This window comes from Sarcophilus harrisii, chromosome 4 (genome assembly GCF_902635505.1).
Source record: "Sarcophilus harrisii chromosome 4, mSarHar1.11, whole genome shotgun sequence".
Lineage (NCBI taxonomy): Eukaryota > Metazoa > Chordata > Mammalia > Dasyuromorphia > Dasyuridae > Sarcophilus > Sarcophilus harrisii.
Genome location: NC_045429.1, coordinates 12,218,783 through 12,232,829, shown reverse-complemented (window position 1 = coordinate 12,232,829; position 14,047 = coordinate 12,218,783). Strand labels below are relative to the sequence as shown.

Below are 14,047 nucleotides of genomic sequence, written 5' to 3'. Positions count from 1 at the left end.
GCCATACATGTTCCAGTGGCTCATCCTGACATAGGGCCATAGTTGGACGCGGTGGCTGAGCCCTGCCAAAGATGTCTCAAGAATTCAGCAGCTCGGTGATATGATGGTATATTTAGAGAACCCCCAAGATTCTACTAAAAAGTTATTAGAAACAATCCACACCTTTAGCAAAGTTGCAGGATACAAAATAAACCCACATAAGTCATCAGCACTCTTGAATATCACTAACAAAACCCAACAGTCAGAGTTACAAAGAGAAATTCCATTTAAAGGAACTACTGATTGTATACAATATTTAGGAATCTGTCTGCCAAGGGAAAATCAGAAACTTTATGAGCAAAACTACAAAACACTTTCCATACAAATTAAGTCTGATCTAACCACCTGGAAAAATAGTAAATGCTCTTGGATTGGGCGAGCAAATATAATAAAGACGACAATACAACCTAAACTAAGCTATTTATTTAGCGCTATGCCAATCAGACTCCCCAAAAACTATTTGGATGACCTAGAAAAAATAACAACAAAATTCATATGGAAAAACAAAAGGTCAAGAATTTCAAGGGAATTAATGAAAAAAAAATCAAGTGAAGGTGGCCTAGCTGTACCAGATCTAAAATTATATTATAGAGCAGTAGTTACTAAAACCATCTGGTATTGGCTAAGAAATAGACTAGTTGATCAATGGAATAGGTTAGGTTCAAAGGACAAAACAGCCAATAACTTTAATAATCTAGTATTTGATAAACCCAAAGACCTCAGTTTTTGGGATAAGAATGCATTATTTGACAAAAATTGCTGGGAAAATTGGAAATTAGTATGGCAGAAACTAAGCAATGACCCACACTTAACACCGTACACCAAGATGAGGTCAAAATGGGTTCATGACCTAGGCATAAAGAATGAGATTATAAATAAATTTAAGAACATAGGATAGTTTACCTCTCAGACTTGTGGAAGAGGAAGGAATTTATGACCAAAGAAGAACTAGATATCACTATTGACTACAAAATAGAACATTTTGATTATATCAAATTGAAAAGTTTTTGTACAAACAAAACTAATGCAGACAAGATTAGAAGGGAAGCAATAAACTGGGAAAACATCTTTACAATCAAAGGTTCTGATAAAGGCCTCATTTCCAAAATGTATAGAGAATTGACTCTAATGTATAAAAAAATCAAGCCATTCTCCAATTGATAAATGGTCAAAGGATATGAACAGACAATTCTCAGATAAAGAAATTAAAACTATTTCTAGCCATATGAAAATATGCTCCAAATCATTATTAATCAGAGAAATGCAAATTAAAACAACTCTGAGATACCACTACACACCTGTCAGATTGGCTAGAATGACAGGGAAAGACATGAATGTTGGAGGGGATGTGGGAAAACAGGGACACTGATACATTGTTGGTGGAATTGGGAACACATCCAGGCATTCTGGAGAGTGATTTGGAACTATGCCCAAAAAGTTATCAAACTGTGCATACCCTTTGATCCAGTAGTGTCTCTATTGGGTTTATACACCAAAGAGATACTAAAGAAGGGAAAGGGACCGGTATGTGCCAAAATGTTTGTGGCAGCCCTGTTTGTAGTGGCTAGAAGCTGGAAAATGAATGGATGCCCATCAATTGGAGAATGGTTGAGTAAATTGTGGTATATGAATGTTATGGAATATTATTGTTCTGTAAGAAATGACCAGCGGGATGAATACAGAGAGGATTGGCGAGACTTACATGCACTGAGGCAGAGTGAAATGAGCAGAACCAGGAGATCATTATATACGTCAACAACGATACTGTATGAGGATGCATTCTGATGGAAGTGGATTTCTTTGACAGAGATCTAACTCAGTTTCAATTGATCAATGATGGACAGAAGCAGCTACACCCAAAGAAAGAACACTGGGAAATGAATGTAAACTGTGTGCATTTTTATTTTTCTTCCCCGGTTATTTCTACCTTCTGAATCCAATTTTCCCTGTGCAACAAGAGAACTGTTCGGTTCTGCACACATAGATTGTATCTAGGATCTACTGTAACCTATTTAACATGTATAAGACTGCTTGCCATCTGGGGGAGGGGGTGGAGGGAGGGAGGGGGGAAATCGGAGCAGAAGTGAGTACAAGGGATGATGTTGTAAAAAATTACCCTGGCATGGGCTCTGTCAATAAAAAGTTATTAAAAAAAAAAAGAATTCAGCAGCTCTCGGCTGTCAGCTCTGCCAGAGACTGAGGCAGGACCACAGGGAAGAACAACAACAAGAAGAGAAAACCTTAGTAGGGGATTTCAGGCTGTACACAATGAGCTACCTTGGACAGGATGGACCAGGAGCCCCATGTCAGGTGGGCCAGCCAAAACCCAAAACATGAGTTAAAGAAAGGAAGCTGGGGGGGAGGAGAAAACAGCATTGAGGACCCCCAGAATGTGGAGAGGTCAGAGGAAGAATAAGGAAAAGGATGGATAAGCAGACAGCCCAGAGAACACTAAAGGAAATAAGTAAAGACAGCCCAGTAAACAGGAGAGGAAATTAGTTTATCTCTGGAAGTCAAAAAGAAGGTGGAGGTGGGGAGGAGAGGCAGCTCCAGCTCCTTGGCCCCTTCTCTAAGAGAAGCCATCTCCAGAGAGCTTAGCACAGTGCTTGGCACAAAGGAAGGACATAAATGTTATTACGGCAGAGAACTCTGGACTCCAATGCTGTCTCTGCTGTCTGCCTGTGTGCATCTTGAGCAACTCACTCCCCTACTTTCTAGAGGGCTGGACTGGCTGATCTCCTTGCCACCTCCTGGTCCTCAGTGTCCTCATCGGTTTGGAAAACCTGTCCAGACCTGCCCCAATCATGGAAAAATCACGTGCAGAATTTGTCAGATGGAGGTGCAGAGCAAGAGCAAAGCAACTTCCCGATTCTGAAGCCCCCCCGCAAATTCTGACAGCGGCAAAAGTCCAAGATGAGAATGAATCTGGGAGGCGGGAAGTCAAGAGCTCTGCAGCATTCAGAATCAGAAAAGACGGATCCTGCTACTAACAACTTATGTAATATTGGGGAAGTCAATTCATTTTTCCAGGTCTCAGTTTCCTCAAATGAAAAGTGGCCAAGAGGATTTCAAAAGTGCCTTTCAGCCTAAAATGTTTAATGTTTGATGATTGGTGTTACAAACCAACTATGTCATCCTGTGCCTCGATTTCCTCATTTGTAAAATAGGATATTAGACTAGATCTACTCTACTCTAAAATTCTACGGTGCCCCAAATCATTCAGTTTGGCCACTGATTTCTAAATAGATAAAAAGATAATTCTTTGGGCCAGAAAAAAAAAAACCCTCTTTGGTAACATATTTCCATCCCAGAGAACAAATCCTGTAATAACCACATGATGATCCCCGGAGACAGGAGAGTGTGATCTGCTGTGTGCTTTGACTAAGGACAGCAAAAAGACCCTCTGGCCAAATCAGGGGAGTGGAAGTCAGGCAAGAAGCACGAGTCCTAACCTGGCCACCAAGAGCCCTTCAGACCAACGTGTGCAAAGCCCTCTGAGCTGTTCTCAAGAGCCGAGTTTCTGACACATTTCCCTGCAAAATTAGCATTTGGCCTAAAGTCCATGCTCCTTGGTGTGATATTCAAGGCCTTCTACAATCTGCTGCCCCTCTCCTTTCTAAGATTTGCTCAGATTAATCACCTCCATATAGAATGACAAGATCCAAAGCTGGAGGACAATCAGAGATCATTTTCTGACCAAACTTCAGTCGATCGATCTACAAGCATCTCTTGAGCATCATCATGGGTCAGATTCCATGCAAAGCATTGGGGATATAATTCAGAAGCAAAATCAGCTTCTGTCATCAAGACAAAAAATACAATATAATTGTTGTTTGTTCTTCGTTCTCAAAGAGGAACATGACTTTCGGGAGGTGATGTCGTGACATGCAAGTGAATTAGATTTGAGAGAAGAAGGGCTGTGCAAAGTCACCCCTCTCACTCCCCTCCAGAGCATTCTGGGTCATAGGTCAGGAGGACTGGAAATGGCCTTCAGCATGTATAAGTCAGAATAAACAAGAGAGACCCAGAGTGAGTTGAAGGAGATGGGCGACTGGCGGCTGCCATTTTACGCACATTTTGGCTCCTTCTCTATGTGAAAGAATTCACTAGGCAGCTGATTGAGGCCATGGGTGGGGCAACCAGCTGAAGTCATTAAGACTTGAATTCAAAGTCGATTTGGGGGATACTTCTTAGCTCTATTACCCAGGGCAAGTCATTTTTACCATTTTCAGCCTCAGTTTCCTTATCTGTGAGATGGAAAGAAAAATAGCATCTACCTTCTAGGGTTGTTACAAATAAGATAATATTTGCAAAATGTTTTGCAAACCTTAAAAAATTATAGAAATACGAGCTATTATGATGGTTATTATATATTATATAGTATTTGATATTGTCATGATATTGTTGACGATAAAAACAATTAACCATGTTTTGCAAATCTTAAAGTATTCTATAAATATTAACCATTATTATTGTTATTGTATATCATATTGAATTAGATATTGTCATGATATTGTTGGTAATAAAAACAATAATTAATAACCATGATATTCAAAGTCCTTCATAACCCTTCATCAACTTAGTCTCCCCCCCACCCCTTTCTAACCTTTTTATTCATTATATATTCCCACCCTTCCCTTACTCTTCAACTCAGTCACCCTGACTTCCAAACTATTTCTTTTTCTTTTTTATTTATTTATTTATTTTAATAGCCTTTTATTTACAGGTTATATGGAAGGGTAACTTTACGGCATTAACAATTGCCAAACCTCTTGTTCCCAAATTATTTCTTGAATAAGACCCTCCATCAGCAGACAATGGGTATTTTCACTGCTGGAGTCTCATACCTGGAACTCTTTCCTATCTCCACCCCTGCCTTCCCTGCCTTTCTCCCAGTTTGTATAAGAAGCCTTTTCCAATCTCTCTAATTGTAACACCTTCCCTCAGTGATGAATTTCTCTTTATTCTATTACCCCATACTGAATTTTCTACATGACAGGATGACAAAGTTGAGTTGCTCTCTCTCTCTCTCTCTCTCTCTCTGTCACACACACACACACACACACACACACACACACACACACACACACCCCAGGCAACCCATTCTGCTTTGGCCCAGTTCTCCTTGTTAGGAAGGGCTTCCTGATGTCAAACCTTAATTCGCCTCCTGGCAGCCTCTATTATGCTTCATTCTTCCCTCTACTGCAGAACTGGACAAGTCTGATCCCTATCTGGCTCCTCTCTCTCAGCTCCAAGACAGTCCTCCAAGACTTGCAGGCGACTCTCCTATCTTCCTCAATCCTGCCAGCTTCCTCCAACCGATCCTCCTACAGCTCCTAGTGAGAGCTCTAACACAGTACCTAGCATAGACTAGGAAGTTCCAAATAAACGCTTTCTGTATCTGTCAGCCCATTATCCTACGTCCTATCTATAAGCCCTGTGCCTTTATTGCCTCTTCCGTCATTCTTACATTGCTCCAGATATTCCGGGAGAACACAGTAGGACTAAGACTTGTCCTAGAAGTCCTTGTACCCTCTTGATGCAATCCAAGAACATGTTAGTTTTTTGAAGGCTGCTATGTTCACCCATATGTGGACTTGTAGTGGCCACTTGCAGTCCATTAAAACACTCAGATCACTTTCAGACAAACTACCTAAATATCTGTTCCCAGTAAACTGGTTTATTCTTGATCCTTCCACTGTCTCCAAATGGCCTTTGGACACTTTTCTTGGTCTCTTTGCTTCTCATATCTGGAACCTCTTCTCTTTCTTTCTCTGTTCATCCTTCAATACTAAACTCAAATTTGGCCTCTTGTATGAGAACCCTTCCCTAGTAGTCCTGCTTAGTTAGCTAGCTTGAGCATTATTGAGCCTTAGAGTTCAAATCCAGTGTTGCTGCAAAGGCTCATGGGGAACATGACAAGTTTGGCACACCCCGGATGCCTCTGTTTCTCCCAAGGCAATCCATCCACCATTAAGATTGCCAGGCATGGGATGTTGGCGTTGCTCATCATCGTATTCTCTCCTTATCTTTATCAGTATTCTCAAATATAGAAAAATCCATAAATCCCTTTAAGGAATTTTAATGGATGCTTTAGGGATTTCAAATATTTTTTTCCCTTCCCATTTGACAGGGAAAAGGAATCTGGATAGACCTGGATCAAATCCCAGTTCTACTACTTCCTACCCATGAACCACTGGATAAGTCATTTTCTTTCTCTGAGACCTAATTTCCTCATGTATAAAATAAAGATCGGGTAGGGCCTCCAAGGTCCTTGTCTGCTCTAAATCTAAGATTTTCAAAATACAAATAAAAGTAATTATGGGGAAGTAACAAATTAGCTAAAGAGGGTTCAATTCCTGCTTCTACCACTTAACACTCGTGTTACTTTGGACAAGTCACTTGCACCCCTGTAACTGCGGGTTCCTCTCTGGTAAAATGAGGAGATTGAATGAGATGATCTCTAAAGTCTCTTCCAGTTCAAGCCTCAGGATTCTCGGATCTTAACACCATCAGCCTGAGTGCAAAATGGAGATCTATTCTCGTTTGGAGCCTTTGAAATTTCCTTCCCAGAGGGAAGATTTCTTGCCTTTCTGTCTTCTCAAAAGATCCCGGATCCTTTCAGCAAAATCAGTCACTGGCTAACATTGAAAAGCGCCCTTTCCTTATGATTATTGATTATTGAAAAGACTCCTAATGCAGGCTTTATGACGCAACGTCATCTGAAGTTCCGAAGGGATCAGGTGATTAGTCCCAGACCACAGAGACCCCCAGAGGCCAGGCTAGGATGCTCCAGACTCTAAGGCCAGTTCCTTTCCCTAGAACCTCTTCTGCCTTCAAAACTTTGCCCACACAGACTTTCCTCCCTGCCTTCAATTCCCTTCACAATTCATCTCTTGGAAATCTTCATTTCTTTCCAATCCCCTCCTCTCAGGGCTCCCTCCCTCCTCCAGCACAAAGTTATGCTTCCCGTCTCCTCATTTCGACAGAATCAAGAGAATTCCAGCAGAGATTTCTAGTCTACATCTTGCACAAATAATTATATATATGTGTGTGTGTGTGTGTGTGTTATATATACATACATGTAAGTGTGTATGTTATATCATATATATATATGTTCATTATATGAATACATGTACAGGTGAGGAATTAACTAGGGCAGGTAAATGACAAGTGGGGAGGAAGCCATTCAATGCCTGAAACAGAATCTGAATCCGTGTATTCGGGCCTCCCAGTTCCGCCCTCCGAGGGCTATCCAAATGGACCGGCGCAGTGCATTACATTTGGCTTCACACCAGGTGTGTGTATTGGGATCCTGGGGGAGGGAGAGGGGAAGGAGGGCGAGGAGGAGAGAATAGAGCTCCCTCGGCCCTGGTCCAGCCTCTAATCTGCCTCCTCTAATTCATCCCAAGATAACACTCCCGGGATCACGAGTCCACAAGACGCTGAAGGAATTTTCCTGAAATCACACAAAGGGTATTCCACGCGAGGCTCGCCCTCGGGGCGTGTCAGTTGGTAACATCCCCGCTCGGTACTCGTTAGCCAGGTACGAGGCAGAGGAATAGGTGTTTCCCAAGGTTCCAGGAGCCCAGGAAAGCATCGGCGCTGCTCGCCCGTCCCCACCAGCCGGCAGCCCAGCGGGGCCTCGGGGCGTTAAGAAAGGCCGGGGACCGCGGGGACCGCGGGTGGCCAACGCCGATCATTTTCAACATCAAAGAAAGGGAAGAGAAGAGACCGCCCTTCCCCCCGCGCTGCCCGATTCCGCTCGGAACTCGGCCCTGCGATGCGCACCAATGTGAACACTCGAGTTCCTTCTCCCTCGGCGGCCGCAGGCTGCAGGAGGGAGCCCGAGCTCACCGTCAAGTCCGGCTCAGCTCCGAGTCGGGGCCCCGCGCTTGCCCCCGGGGCTTTTCCAGCTCCGGGGTTCCGTGACCCCCCCCCATACCCCGCGGGGCGATCTGTTCTCTAAGGTTTGAAAAGCCACTTTTCCCGGCTGCTCTCGGGGCGAGTCCCTGCAGCCGAAGGAGGCAGAGCAGCGCGCTCTCGCCGGTTCGGGGGCGCCCAGAGATGCCCCACCCGCAGCCCCCCGCGCCCCGGGCCCTGGCTGCAAACACCTGATCCTAAGAAAGCTCGCTTTGCCATCACGCTGGAAGCTTCTGGGCCCACGGGAAAACACCTCGCCCGCCAACGGCCCCCTCTATCTGACAGATCTTGCGGGGAGGGGGAGAAACCGCTCAGCCTTATCCCACCCATCGCGGGCTCTTCTTGCCAGCCCCGACGCTCCGGGTCTGACTCGGCTGTGCCCCCGGCCCTGGCACAGGCGGGGGGTGCGGAGATGAGCGATCCGGGGCTGGCTTTCCATCTGGTCCGCCCTTCAAGGGGAGATCGGAGATGATCGGAGGCATTTGGGGGGGACCCTCCCAAACTGAGGAGTCCCAGCCCTCGGGATGGGGGGGGGCGCTCAGCGTGACACTAATTCCCTGAGCATGGGGGGGGGGGGGAATGTGTCCCAGCCAGTGCCCGGATGCCGCCAAGCCCCTCGCCCTCTGGGGGTTCTCAGCGGGCTCAGCGATAGCTGGTGAGAGGGAGGAGGAAAAAATCTCCCCCCCCCCCATTCCCACTGCGGTTCAGCTCCTACCTCGGCCTCGGGGCGGAGGAGGGGCTCCCTCGGGGGAGCCCAGAAAGAGAGAAGTACCGAGAGAAGAGTCCCCGGCCGCCCGCGGCCCCAGCACCCGCCCCCCCGACCCCGCCCCGCTCCGGGGGCCACACGCAGGATGTACTTGGCCGACATAAACAGGATGTCAGACGGCGCGTTCGGATCTTGTCTAGGAAAACTTCGTGTTGTGACTGTAGCGCGCACACCCGGGGGGGCGGGGGGGGACGCGAGCGGGGAGAGGGGCTGCCCAACCTTCCGGCTCCCGCGCCCCGCCGATCCCGGCCGGGGCCCCCGGGCCGCGCCGGCCGCCCTCGGCCCCGAGCTGGAAATCCCCGCTCCCGCCCGCGGCTGTCCCGGCCCCCGGCGGCTGCGGGGAGCGCCCCCCAGGAGGCGCGTCGGGAGAGGAGGAGGGAGGGCAGCCGGGGGATCTCGGCCCCTCGTTCCCGGCCCCCTCGGGCGGACCCCCGCCGGCCCCGGCCGCCCCCTCCCCCGCCTTGGCACTCACCACTTCCGCGTGCTGCTCGGGGCTCGACTGGCAGGCGCACAGACAGGCAGTGCCCGGGCCCCCGGGCCCAGGGCGGCTCGGCTCGCTAGGCGGCCAGGCCCCTGCTGCCAGCCCGCATGGAGCGGAGCGGGACGGGCCTCGGGCGCGGCGGCGCGCTGGGCGCGGGGCGCGGGCGGGACCGGGGGCGCGGGGACCGCCGAGGGGACCGGGGGACCGCGGGCAGCTCAGCGGGCCAGCTCGCGCAGCTCGGCTCGGCTCCTCCCGGCTCGGCTCGGCTCAAGTTTGGGGCAGCCCGGCCCCGCCTCCCCTGCCCGCTGCGGCTCCGCCCCTCGCAGTCCCTCCCAGCTCGGGCGAGCCCCGATGCCCCCCCGCAGCGGCTGCGGCTGAGCTCGGCCTTCAGTGCTTCTGGGCCGCCTTGTCAGCCCGCCCCCTCCCCACCTCCGGTCAGCTGGGACGGGGCCGCGCTGGGCTTGCGGCAGCGGCTCCGGGAGGGGAGAGGCGCCCGCCCGCCCGCCCGCCGGCTGACATCACCCGAGTGACAGCTCGAGCCGGGAAGGGAGCTGCCAGTGGGGGTGGGGAGAGCGACGGGACGGAGCGCCAGCGCCGCCTCTGCCCCCCCTGCCCTCCCCCGCCCTCCTCCGCACTGCGAGGCCACGGGAGTCAGCGGGCCGCCTGATCTGCCCCCGGAGGCCTCCCCCGCCCCCCCGGGCTCCTGGGACCCGAGCAGCGGAGAGAAACTGAAGCCTTGGGCCCTTTCTTGGGCTTTGCTTTCAGAATCTGCAAAGGAAAACATGCCTTCAAACGGGGGGATGGGGGGGGGCACCCGAGGACTGCCCTGGGTGCGCTAAACCATTGACTGAGACGCCTGCGGATTTTGTCCCCGAAGGGCGAGGCTCCCGGTCCTGGATTCAGGTCCTCAGCAGTCCGGGCTCTAGGAAGCTGGTAGCTGGGGGGACTGGTCCGGGAGGGCCCAGCACTGGCACGCTGACCAAACCCAACCCAACCCAGAGCACGCAAGCTCCGAGAGCCGATGGGACTCCCAGGCCCTGGAACTGGAGCTCTCAGAAGCCCTTTCGAAGGCACTGACTGAGAGGCCTTGGGAGAGGGAATTCACTCACTGGAAGGTCCCTGCGCCAGCGAGATCACAACTTCTGAGGGGGAAAAGAAGGTTCCAAAGCACTTCCTCATGTCCGCCAGGCCAAGGAGTGTTCGCCTACAACAACATCTGGATCTAAGCAGCGCTAATCAGCTTAGACTGGCTTGGACTCTCCGGGCCTCAGTTTCCCCAGTCGTAAAATAGGCTGAACTAAATAACATCTCAGGTTCCTTCCATTGCTAACCACCACCGAGGCAGGGGAGGAGCTTGCTCTATTACTTCAAGGCCCACAGATTTGTTTCCTAAAAACCCATGGAGATAGATAGTATCATTGATGACAATATTACAGATAAGGAAACTGAGATCCCAGAAGTCGGGGAGGTAAAACAAGTGGACCATGGCACCCAGCTGTGATGGGGCAAAGGCTCATGTCACATGAGGCCAAGTTTTGTTAGGGTTAGAAGGCTGCCTCTTGCCCATGGGAATGGGGGCTCTGCGATTTGCATGGTCGGAATCCGGGTCTGTTACCTTCGGGGACCGCAACAGGTGTCTCTGTGCCATTTTGTTCTGCAAGATCAGTAGTGAAAGTTCATTCTTTTTTTAATTGGACCCATCATGTCCTTGGGATGGTGAACTTCAAATACAGCATTTGAAGGCTGCCTGGGCCCCTGAGATTGGAGAAATTTCCCCCGAGGGCCACAGACAGTGTGCCTGAGGGGTAGTGTGCTCTGAAGCCAGCTCTCAGCCAAGACACCAGGAGGTCTGGTTTCACCATTCAATGCCTCGGGCATCTCCATGGTAGATATGGCAGATTTCTTTTGCTTCCTCTGCCTCCTGCATCCTCCAGTTGTGAATGTGTCTGTTCAGAGAAAAGTCTTAAGAAACTCTCCACTGAGGATAATTACCCTCAGGTTACTAAGCCCCCATCACCTCTTTTGACATGTGACATGGTGGACAATGGCTTCTCTAAAGCCAGTTCTGCAGAGTGCAAGCTCTCCTGGGCCTGGCAACCCTTTCAGCATGGCCTGAGAACAGCCTTCGTGCCAGCGGTAACTAGAGCCTCGTCAGCAGGGGAAGCTCCTTGCCAGGTGGGGCAGAGGGCCAGCCGTTTGGGGGCTGATGCAATTCTGGAAAATCATTTGCTGAAGGGCAGGGGTTGGGATAGGAGTAGGCAGGAGAACCCACAACGAGGGATTTATGAACCCTTGAAATGTACAAGTAGTGAACCCAGGCCTAAGCAGAGCTTTGTGGAGGTAGGAGTCGAGGGGCAATGATCTATATTCAGTAAAACGGGTCAGGATCCTGGTCAAGAGATGAGGTGGAGCTGACAAAGGATTGGGAACCAGGCAAACCTGGGTTCAAATGCTGCCTCTGACATTTAATAGGTAAGTGACTGTAGGCAAGAATCACAACCTTTCTCAGCCTCAGTTTCCCGAGATAACATTTATGAAGCATTTTGCAAATCTTAAAATGCTAGCAAAAAAAGAAAATCCAACCAGACATTGACTAAACTGTGTGAATCTTTGTTTCAATTTCTTGTCTATAAAATTAGTCAGTGAACATTTATTAAACACCTACTGTGTGCCAGTAATAAGTGATGGTGATACACAAAGAAAATAGGGACAACAATCACACTGACCTCCCTGGACTTTTATGAGGGTGGAAGGTCATAATGTACACACAATCCTTTTCAAACATTGAAGGCTTGAGTGTGATAAGAGTCATTCTCATTTGAATCGAGTCACCTCCTTTCCTGCTTCACAGAAAATGAGCTGGAGGAAAGCTCTCTTGTCCCAAAAGTCAGAGAATCCCTTCCATATTATCCCTTACAAAAGATCCAACCTTTGTTTGAAAACTTACAGGAGCCCATCTGCCACCTTGGTGAATCCATTCTTCTTTTGGGTAGGTCTATTGGTAACAACTTGACTTTTGCATCATATTATTCAAACCCACGTACTGTATGTTGGATCCAAATTGTCCCGGTTCATCTTTATTATACACATCATGCCCTCTCCTACCTCCATGCTTTTGCAAAAGCTCTCCCACCCCCTGCCTGATATACTTTCCCAAAGATCAAATGATAATATGTATAAATCACTTAGCACAGTGCCTGGCATATAGTAACATATTCTTGTTCCCTTCTCCCTTTTCTCTTCCCCTTCCCCTTCACTTCCCCCTCATAAAATCTAAACCTTCCTTCAAAGGATATTTCAAATACCACTTCCTAGTCAAGACTTTTCTTGACTTTCCCACCCTACCCCACCCTACCTTGCTGAAGGTAGCAGACCCAAGTTCCGACCATGCAAATCACAGATCCCCCGATTCCCATGGGCAAGAGACAACCTTCGTCAGTCACAAGACTTGGGGTCAGGTGACATGAGCCATTCCCCCTCACAGCTGTGTGCCATGGTCCACTTGCTTTATCTCCCTGACTTCCTGGACTCTCAGTTTCCTTATCTGTAACAATGTCATAAATAATACTATCTCACAAGCTCTTGATGCTCTCTCCTTCCCACCAAAGAACATTTATTCTGCATTATTCTCCCTCTTTCTGTCCCTGTCTCTGTTTCTCTATTTTCTTTTATTATATGTGTTTTCCTATGCAATTTTATTTCTCTCTCAGTGGGATGCAAGCTCCATGAGGGCAAGAATTATTTTCATTTTGTCTTTGTATTCTCTGCTTCTGCTACATGTTTTATCAGTGAAGATAGCTTTTAAAGAGATGCATTATCCATTGCTCTGGCAAAGTGAGTGGTATGCTGGATCTGGAATCAAAAAGCTATGAGTTCAAATTGTTCCCTAAATGCTTATCAGCTGTGTGACCCTGAGTAAGTCACAACTCTCAGTCTCAGTTTCTTCACCCATAAAATGTCGACAATTATAGCATCTACTTTTCAGACTCATTATGAAAATCAAATGAGATAATGTATATAAAGTGCTTTGCAAAATTGAAAGTCCTCTCTACTGCTACTACTGGGAAAGGACCACAAGTCTTTTGTGTTTGACTTGCCCCTGAAAACTCCTCTCTGAGGAGTCTCCCCTCTTTAGAATATGAATTCCTAGAGTGAGGGCTGTTATCCCTTTTTTATTATTTATTTCTTCAGGGTTTAGCCTATAATAGTCATTAGTCATTTTCTGTTTGTTTTCAGTCATTTCCAACTCTTTATGACCTTATTTGGAGTTTTTCTCGACAGAGATCTGCCCTCTTCTTCTCTAGTTCATTTTACAGATGAGGAAACTGAGGCACATGGAAATAAATGATTTGCCTAGGGTCACACAGCTAGTATGTGTCTGAGATTAGATTTGAACTCATGAAGATAACTCCAGGACTGGTGCTCTATTTCACCACCTAGTTTCAAAGCACATAATAAATGCTTATTCTTTTATTCATTATCAAAGCTTCCCCTCTACCCCCCCTTCCTACTCAAAAATCTCAAGTAGGAAAGGTGACTGCAAAAACAATAGCAACAACTATTAGAGAGCCCAGGACTCTCCACTCTAATTGGTTAAGCTTTTAAATGCCCAGTTGAAGATCAACTGCAGCATTAGTTGAAAAAAAAGGGAAAGTGCTTGGGAACACAGTATTTCTGACAAGGTAATAGGCATTATGGTAATTTGAACACTCATCTTCCCCCCAAAAATTGCAAACTCCCTGAGGGTAAGGCTCGAATCTATTCATCTCTATATTTCTCAAAGAGTTGGCACAGAGCCTAGCCAGAAAAGAAAATCTTGCTTCCTACACTTAACTTGT

At 47.9% G+C, this 14,047-nt stretch overlaps 1 protein-coding gene across 2 annotated transcripts in view; it reads right to left on the bottom strand.

Moving 5' to 3' along the window:
* Nucleotides 1-9,478, bottom strand: part of JAK1 (Janus kinase 1) — a 136,182-nt gene extending 126,704 nt beyond the window's left edge. For both annotated transcript variants that reach the window (XM_031968969.1, XM_031968970.1), the window contains exon 1: nucleotides 9,201-9,478. The gene's annotated coding sequence lies outside the window, so the exon portion shown is untranslated. The remainder of the gene's footprint in view (nucleotides 1-9,200) is intronic.
* Between the last annotated feature and the right edge of the window lie 4,569 nt (nucleotides 9,479-14,047).